The sequence below is a fragment of the Pseudophryne corroboree genome, chromosome 4 (assembly GCF_028390025.1).
Source record: "Pseudophryne corroboree isolate aPseCor3 chromosome 4, aPseCor3.hap2, whole genome shotgun sequence".
Lineage (NCBI taxonomy): Eukaryota > Metazoa > Chordata > Amphibia > Anura > Myobatrachidae > Pseudophryne > Pseudophryne corroboree.
Genome location: NC_086447.1, coordinates 472782379 through 472792568, shown reverse-complemented (window position 1 = coordinate 472792568; position 10190 = coordinate 472782379). Strand labels below are relative to the sequence as shown.

The following is a 10190-nucleotide window of genomic DNA, read 5'->3' as shown; positions in this document are numbered from 1 at the left end:
TGTTAAAAGTTAACGTTTATTAAAGTTAATCATATATAGGATAATTAAATTATGTAAATATTAGGGTTTAAATACCCTCTATTGACACTAATAATATTCCATAATGTACAGTATCAATTTGAGATTTACGCCTAAGGTAAAACATTTCAAAACAGAGCTATATATGATATCTAAGTGTATCAGGAGTACATTTCCTACTGTTGTAAAATTAATTGAGTATTGTGTAAACTCCTTGATAATTGCTCCCTTGGTGCTGTGGGTAATCAGCTGAGCAAAGTTTAATTTTTTGGTATTTGAATATGTGTCATTAGATTTCTGTTCCTAACAAGAGGATGTAGATATAGAGATAAAGCCAGTGTTTCCTCCACCACTTCTGCTGGGAAATAGTGCTACTGCACCTGATATTCCAAGGTAGTCACCTAACCTTGTACTGATCAGGCCTATCACTGCTTTGCTTCCAAGATCAGATGGATTTGGGGTGGCCAGTGAAGTGTGGCAGTTGTATTGTGACCCAACAAATGAGAGAGTGTATGGTTTTGGCATGTATACCAAAAGTGAAAACTTCTACTGTCCCACTAGCCTGCCCCAAGTCCCTGTTACAGTCTGCATTGCTGGGAATTTGATGTCTGGCAATGGATGAGAGAATTCTTGAGTATGTAAGGATAGAGAGTGTGCGCCCCTACTTCTGTTGTCCAATGTCATATACGGTTATAGTGGACATTGGATGAGAGAGATGGGGTTCTGAGAGAAAATTTTTTATAGAAATGTATGACAGATATTTCTACTAGGTGGTTTGTAAACACCATAACCTTTTTTTCCAGAAATGTGTGGTAAAACTTTCACCTTTTCCAACTTAGAGATGTGCGGCGGGCACTTTTCGTGTTTTGTGTTTTGGTTTTGATTCTAATTCCATTTTCGTGTTTTGGTTTTGGCTTAGTTTTGCCAAAACCACCCTTTCATGTTATGGTTTTGGTTTTGGATCTGGGTGATTTTTGGGGAAAAAACCTAAAAACAGCTAAAATCACAGAATTTAGGGGTAATATTGCTCCTACAGTATTATTAACCTCAATAACAATCATTTCCACTCATTTCCAGTCTATTCTGAACACCTCAAACCTCACAATATTGTTTTTAGGCCTAAAAGTTGCACCGAGGTGGCTGTATGACTAAGCTAAGCGACACAAGTGTGCGGCATAAACACCTGGCCCATCTAGGAGTGGCACTGATGTTGCAGACAAGATGGCACTATTCAAAAACTAGTCCCCAAACAGCACATGATGCAAAGAAGAAAAAGAGGTGCAATTAGGTAGCTGGATGGCCAAGCTAAACGACACAAGTGTGCGGCACAAACACCTGGGCCATCTAGGAGTGGAATTGCAGTTACAGACAGGATGGCAGATTTAAAAACTAGTCCCCAAACAGCACATGATGCAAAGAAGAAAAAGAGGTGCAATGAGGTAGCTGTATGACTAAGCTAAGCGACACAAGTGTGCGGCACAAACACCTGGCCCATCTAGGAGTGGCACTGCAGTTACAGACAGGATGGCACTTAAAAAAACTAGTCCCCAAACAGCACATGATGGAAAGAAGAAAAAGAGATGCAAGATGGAATTGTCCTTGGGCCCTCCCACCCACCCTTATGTTGTATAAACATGACTTGCACACTTTAACAAACCAATGATTTCAGCGACAGGGTCTGCCACACGACTGTGGCTGAAATCACTGGTTTGTTTGGGCCCAACCAAAAAAGAAGCAATCAATCTCTCCTTGCACAAACTGGCTCTTCAGAGGCAAGATGTCCACATCATCATCATCCTCCGATTCCTCACCCCTTTCACCATGTACATCCTCCTCACAGAGTATTAATTCATCCCCACTGGAATCCACCATCACAGGTCCCTGTGAACTTTCTGGAGGCAATTGCTGGTAAAGGTCTTCCCGGAGGACTTTATAATTAATTTTGATGAACATCATCTTCTCCACATTCAGTGGAAGTAACCTCCTACGCCAATCGCTGACAAGGTTACCAGCTGCACTAAACACTCTTTCAAAGTACACACTGGAGAGGGGGCAACTTAGGTAAAATAAAGCCAGTTTGTGCAAGGCCCTCCAAATTGCCTCTTTTTCCTGCCAGTATACGTACGGATTGTCTGACATGCCTACTTGGATGCTGTCACTCATATAATCCTCCACCATTCTTTCAATGGTGACAGAATCATATGCAGTGACAGTAGACATGTCAGTAATAGTTGGCAGCTCCTTCCGGACCAGATGTCAGCTTTCGCTCCTGACTGCCCTGCATCACTGCCAGCGGGTGGGCTAGGAAATCTTATCCTTTTCCTTGCAGCCCCAGTGGCGGGAGAAATTGAAGGAGGAGCTGTCTATGGGTCACGTTCCACTTGAGTTGACAATTTACTAAACACCAAGTCTTTGCACCTCTGCACACTTGTGTCTGCTGGAAAGAGAGATACAATGTAGGCTTTAAACCTAGGATCGAGCACGGTGGCCAAAATGTAGTCCTCTGATTTCAACAGATTGACAAGCCTTGAATCCTGGCAAAGCGAATGAAGGGCTCCATCCACATGTCCCACATACTTTGCAGAATTGCTCCATCTTAGCTCCTCCTTCAATTTATCCAGCTGCTTCTGCAAAAGCCTGATGAGGGGAATGACCTGACTCAAGCTGGCAGTGTATGAACTGACTTCACGTGTGGCAAGTTCAAAGGGTTGGAGAACCTTGCACAAGACAGAAATCATTCTCCACTGCACTTGAGTCAGGTGCATTACCCCTACTTTGCCTATATCGTAGGTGGCTGTATAGGCTTGAATGGCCTTTTGCTGCTCCTCCATCCTCTGAAGCATATAGAGTGTTGAATTCCACCTCGTAACCACCTCTTGCTTCAGTTCATGGCGGGGCAGGTTCAGGAGTGTTTGCTGGCGCTCCAGTCTTTGGCATGCAGTGGCAGAATGTCGAAAGTGGGATGCAATTTTTCGGGCCACCGACAGCATCTCCTGCACACCCCTCTCATTTTTAATAAATTCTACACCACCAAATTAATTGTATGTGCAAAACATGGGATGTGCTGGAATTTGCCCAGTTGTAATGCACGCACAATATTGGTGGCGTTGTCCGATATCACAAATCCCCAGGAGAGTCCAATTGGGGTAAGCCATTCTGCAGTTATGTTCCTCAGTTTCCGTAAGAGGTTGTCAGTTGTGTGCCTCTTATGGAAAGTGGTGATACATAGTGTAGCCTGCCTAGGAATGAGTTGGCGTTTGCAAGATGCTGCTACTGGTGCCGCTGCGGGAGGTAATACATCTACCCAGTGGGCTGTTACAGTCATATAGTCCTTAGTCTGCCCTGTTTCACTTGTCCACATGTCCGTGGTTAAGTGGACACTGGATACAACCGCATTCTTTAGGACACTGGTGACTCTTTCTGACATCTGTGTACATTCTCGGTATCGCCTGCCTAGAGAAGTGGAACCTAGATGGGATTTGATACCGGGGACACAGTACCTCAAACAAATATTTAAGTGACTCTGAACTAATGGTGGATACCGGACGCACCTCTAACACCAACATAGCTGTCAAGGCCCCAGTTATCTGCTTTGCAAAAGGATGACTGCTGTCATATTTCATCTTCCTCCCAAAGGACTGTTGGGCAGTCAATTGCTTAATTGAAGCGGTACAAGTGGTCTTCCGACTTCCCCTCTTGGATGACGATCAACTCCCAGCAACAACAACAGCAGCGGCAGCAACAGCAGCAGTAGGCATACCACTCAAAGATCCTCCGGAGGAATCCCGGCTAGGACAGGACAGGCAAGAGCTTGGATGTAAGAGGAAGAAGGGATTTAGGTTCCAATGGACTGCTTATGCTCTTACCCAAAGTTTCACAACTTGACAATGACTTCTGATGAATGTGCAGCAGGTGACGTATAAGGGATGATGTTCCTAGGTGGTTAACGTCCTTACCCCTACTTATTATGGATTGACAAAGGCAACACACAGCTTGACACCTGATGTCCGGATTTGTGGAGAAATAATTCCACACCAAAGAGATGGCTTTTTTGGTATTTTGCCCAGGCATAACAATAAGCTTATTCCTCCCATGGACAACAACTGTCTCCCCCAGTACCTGATTTAAACAAACCACATCACCATCAGAATCCTCATTGTCAACTTCCTCCTCAGCGCCAGCAACAATTAGTACAAGTGGTCTTCCGACTTCCCCTCTGGGATGATGATCGACTCCCAGCAGCAACAACAGCAGCGGCAGCAGCAGCAGGCATACCACTCAAAGATCCTACGGAGGAATACCGGTTAGGAGAGGACTCCTCAGTCTTGACAGTGACATGGCCTGCAGGACTATGGACGTTCCTGACTGAGGAGGAAGTTGACGTTGAGGGAGTTGGTGGTGTGGCTTGCAGGAGCTTGGGTACAGGAGGAAGAAGGGATTTAGGTGTCAGTAGACTGCTTATGCTCGTACCCAAAGTTTCTGAACTTGACAGTGACTTCTGATGAATGCGCAGCAGGTGACGTATAAGGGAGGTTGTTCCTAGGTGGTTAACATCCTTACCCCTACTTATTACTGATTGACAGAGGCAACAGATGGCTTGACACCTGTTGTCCGGATTTGAGGAGAAATAATTCCACACTGAAGAGGTGGCTTTTTTGGTAGTTTGCCCAGGCATCACATTGGGCTTCTAGGTCCCAAGGACAATAGGTGTCTCCTCCGGTGCATGACTTAAACAAACAACATTACCATCAGAATCCTCATCGTCAACTTCCTCCTCAGTGCCAGCAACACCCATAGCCTCATCCTGGTGTACTTCAACAGTGACATCTTCAATTTGAATATCATGAACTGGACTGTGGGTGCTCCTTCCAGCACTTGCAGGGGGTGTGCAATTAGTGGAAGGAGCCACCTCTTCCCATCCAGTGTTGGGAAGGTCAGGCATCGCAACCGCTGACACCTTGGACTCTCCTTGGGGATTTGTGATTCCATCTCAGAGCGCACAGTTCTTTTCTGTGCTCTTTCCAGCTTAACTCTTTTAATTTTTCTAGCATGAGGATGAGTGCTTCCATCGTCATGTGAAGCTGAACCACTAGCCATGAACATTGGCCAGGGCCTCAGCCGTTCCTTGCCACTCCAGTCGTGAATGGCATATTGGCAAGTTTACATTTCTCCTCAGATGATTTACATTTCTTTTTTGGTTCTTTTTACTGAACTTTGGCTTTTTGGATTTTACACGCCCTCTAATATTACATTGGGCATCGGCCTTGGCAGGCGAAGTTGATGGCATTTCATCGTCTATGTCATGGCTAATGGCAGCAGCTTCAGCACTAGGAGGAAGTGGTTCTTCTTGATCTTTCACTATTTTCTCCATTATTTTTTGGGAGTTATATGAGACAATATGCGTTACAGGAATGACTGGAATTACTGATGACACAGGACACTACCACTGGTCTGATGCAGCACAACACGTTGTTGTTATAATTATTATACTGCAGCAGTGGATATATAGCAGCAACGTATATCGTCACTGGAATTACTGATGACACAGGACACTACCACTGGTCTGATGCAGCCCAACAGGTTGTTATAATAATTGTTATACTGCAGCAGTGGATATATAGCAGCAGTGTATATCGTCACTGGAATTACTGATGATACAGGACACTACCACTGGTCTGATGTAGCCCAACAGGTTTGTCATAATTGTTATACTGCAGCAGTGGATATATAGCAGCAGCCTATATCGTCACTGGATTTACTGATGACTAAGGACACTACCACTGGTCTGATGTAGCCCAACAGGTTGTTATCATTGTTATACTGCAGCAGTGGATATATAGCAGCAGTGTATATCGTCACTGGATTTACTGATGACTTAGGACACTACCACTGGTCTGATGTAGCCCAACAGGTTGTTATCATTGTTATACTGCAGCAGTGGATATATAGCAGCAGCATATATCATCACTGGAATTACTGATGACACAGGACACTACCACTGGTCTGATGCAGCCCAACAGGTTGTTATAATTGTTATACTGCAGCAGTGGATATATAGCAGCAGCATATATCATCACTGGAATTACTGATGACACAGGACACTACCACTGGTCTGATGCAGCCCAACAGGTTGTTATAATTGTTATACTGCAGCAGTGGATATATAGCAGCAGCGTATATCGTCACTGGAATTACTAATGACACAGGACACTACCACTGGTCTGATGCAGCCCAACAGGTTGTTATAATAATTGTTATACTGCAGCAGTAGATATATATCAGCAGCGTATATCATTACTGGAATTACTGATGACACAGGACACTACCACTGGTATGATGCAGCACAACACGTTGTTATAATTGTTATACTGCAGCAGTGGATATATAGCAGCAGCGTATATCGTCACTGGAATTACCGATGACACAGGACACTACCACTGGTCTGATGTAGCCCAACAGGTTGTTATAATAATTGTTATACTGCAGCAGTGGATATATACTGGACTGGTCTGCACAACACAGCACCACTTTACAGCTACACTAGACATATGGCAGCAGAGAACACCAACACTTTGACTGCCTGGACTGATGCAGCACAACAATACACTGAGTGACTACACTGGACTGAACTGAGCAGCACAACACTTGCCGCCCCACTTTCCCACCCCAACACACAGACACTGAACACTGAGGACACGTCCTCTCTATACACTCTCCGAGACTGGAGTGAAAATGGCGGGGATGCGCGGATCCTTATATGGAATCCAAATCCTGCGAGAATCCGACAGCGGGATTATGAAGTTTTGCCGCGTTCGGGTTTCTGAGTCAAGAGGGAAAATCCGAGCCTGGCTCGGATCCGGGTTCGGAAGGCAAAGTTCAGTAGGGTTCGGTTCTCTGAGAACCGAACCCGCTCATCTCTAAAGATAATTAGAGATGTGCAGCGGACACTTTTCGGGTTTTGTGTTTTGGTTTTGGATCTGGATCCCAGCTCAGGTTTTGGATCTGGATTGGTTTTTCCAAAACCACCCTTTCGGGTTTTGGTTTTGGTTTTGGATCTGGATGATTTTAAAAAAACAACAACATAAAAACAGCTAAAATCACAGAATGTGGGGGTCATTTTGATCCAATGGTATTATTAACCTCAATAACATTTATTTCCACTCATTTCCAGTCTATTCCGAACACCTCACAATATTGTTTTTAGGCCAAAAGGTTGCACCTAGGTCGCTGACTAAGCTAATGGACACAGTGGGCAGCACAAACACCTGGCCCATTTAGGAGTGGCACTGCAGTGGCAGACAGGATGGCAGCTTTAAAGACTAGGCCCCAAAGAGCACATAATGTAAAGGAAAAAAAGAGGTGCAATATGGAATTGTCTTGGCCCCTCCCACCCACCCTTATGTTGTTTAAATGCACAGTTTAATAAACCCATCATTTCAGCGACAGGTGGTCACCCTGTAAACAGTTTGCCAAGTTCTTCGAATCATAGCTAGCTACAAACATACCACCTTCTTCTTTGATGACTTTTCACATTATGAGAGGGGCAAGAGGCACACACAATCAGGAACAACACACAGGCTTTCACCTCAACTTCTATATTGGTGTGGAACAGAAAGGACTTCAACCAAGCAAATATATAATTATTAATTATCACATTACTGGACAAACTGAAATACTAGGGGCCAAAACCTCTGAATTTGTACCCCCTTCTCCATGTTCAGGGATTAAGATAATCTCGGAATGAATGCTGGGATGCAAATAAACTGGTGTATACCACAGGATCAAGATTGGATTTTTTTCCCCTCCACGGAGTCTGGAGACATATTTTGTGAAAATCTTGTGGGTTTCTTTTTTTCCATTTTTTTATTTGCATTTTTATTTACATATTTTGTGCCAGATGCCTTATTTTTGTTTTTCACAGCTTCCAGTTACACGCATGTGAACATACCTGTGTGTCCCAGTTACACGCATGTGAGCATACCTGTGTGTCTTGTTTATTTTTTATTCAGATTTTTTTTTAAATAAAGCAGCCCCTTAGATGTTTTAGCAGCCCCTGCTGACCTCTGTGCCCACAGCATGCCTCAGCCTGGCAAGCCAGACATCTTCCTGGCTGTAAGCTACCATGGGCCTTATTCAGTAACTGTTTGTGCCTCACATGAGCTCCTGGCCCATCTAGTGGTGCAGTGCTATGGAAAACTGATGCAATGCAAGATCACGGAAACTCTGTTCTTCTAACACCGCGAGTTCTTGCATTAACCCTATGCAGCCCTTAGGAAAAGAAGATCCCTGTACAACAAATGTGCATCTTCTAAATAAATAATCCCAAACTGTGTAATATCAGTAATAAATCAAAATTAAGGTTGACTAATTGGAGCCATTCATTTGAGTGAGTCCCTAACGTGAAATAACGTAATTGAGAAGAACCTCTCTCTAATGCTCTGGCAGAAAATCTCACTTTTACCTCTCTGTCAATTGTGCTGGATTATGATTCAGTCTCATCTGAGTCACATTGACTTTGGCCACAAATGTGTTCTCTCCACACTTTATTTTACTTCATCAAAATGGCAATTTCCATTTCCACCTTTGCTACTATGTTTTCACAAATCTGTTTGTGATGTTGAAGCTTCTTTCATATCTATTCTAGGCTTTCATTTAAACCTAGGATCAAGTACAGCAGCACTCCTGGAATTATACGGTAGCACCCATGGAGTTATACAGCATAGGCAACACACCTGTAGAATTACACAACATAGCAGACAGGCAACAGCAACCCTGGATTTAAAAGGCAGTGGGGCAGCACCCCTGGACTGATAGGGAAAATGGGCAACACCCCATATAGGGCAGCACCCCTGGAATGATGTGGCAAAGAAAAGGCGTTCAAAATGGAATTGTCCTTAGGCCCTCCCACCCACCCTTATGTTGTATAAACAGGACATGCACACTTTAACAAACCAATCATTTCAGCGACAGGGTCTGCTACACAACTGTGATTGAAAGGATTGGTTTGTTTGGGCCCCCACAAAAAAAAAGCAATTAATCTCTCCTTGCACAAACTAGCTCTACAGTGGCAAGGTTTCGTCCTCATCCTCAGATCCCCCCTTCAGTGTTTACATCCTCATCCTCACAGAGAAATAACAGGCAAACAAAACCACATCATTTAGGTGTCAATGGACTGCTTACACTATTACCCAAAGTTTCTGAACTTGACAATGACTTATGAATGCGCTGCAGGTGACATGTAAGGGAGAATGTTCCTAGGGGGTTAATGTCTTTACCCCTACTTATTATGGATTGACAAAGGCAACATATGGCTCGACACCTGATGTCCGGATTTGTGGAGAAATAATTCTACACTGAAGAGGCTTTTTGGTATTTTGCCCAGGCATGACAATGGGCTTTTTCATCCCAAGAACAACAACTGTCTCCACTGGTGCCTTATTCAAACAAACCACATCACCATCAGAATCCTCATCATCAACTTCCTTCGCAGTGCCAGCTACACCCATATCCTCGTCATTCTGGTGTATTTCTACAGTGACATCCTTGAACTCAATATCAGCAACTGGACTGGTGGTGCTCCTCCCAGGACTTGCAGAGGGTGGGATGCAAATGGTTGTAGGAGCCTCTTCTTCCCATACGGTTTTGTGAAGGTCAGGCCTAGACATCGCAACCGTGGACAGTGCCAGCACCCCTGTTTTTTCACAACATTCTTGTAATTTTACAGCATACAAGACAAAGCCAGTGTACATTTTATTTTACTGCACCCCTGAATTTTTACAGCATACAAGACAGGGCCAGTGTAAATTAATTTTACTGCACACCAGAATTTTTTTTACAGCATACAAGACAAGGCCAGTGTACATTTTTTTTCACTGCACCACTGTATTTTACAGCATACAGGGCCAGTGTACTTTTATTTTAACAACAGCACCCCTGTATTTTAACAGCACAAAGGACCAGTGTGCTTTTATTTTAACAGCAGCAGTTTACCTGAATTTTCAAAGCTTGCAGGGCCAGTGTAATAGTTTAACAGCTGTACCCCTAAATTTTTAAAGCATACAGGACCAGTGTGCTTTTATTTTAACAAGAGAACCACTGTTGAATTTTTACAGCATAAAAGACTGGGCCAGCACCCCTGTATTTTTACAGCATACAGGACCAGTGTGATTTTA

General features: G+C 43.8%; 1 pseudogene; it reads right to left on the bottom strand.

Annotated features, from left to right (window-relative positions):
• Nucleotides 1–386: 386 nt before the first annotated feature.
• LOC134912851 (5S ribosomal RNA) lies at nt 387–504 on the bottom strand (annotated as a pseudogene).
• Nucleotides 505–10190: the final 9686 nt, after the last annotated feature.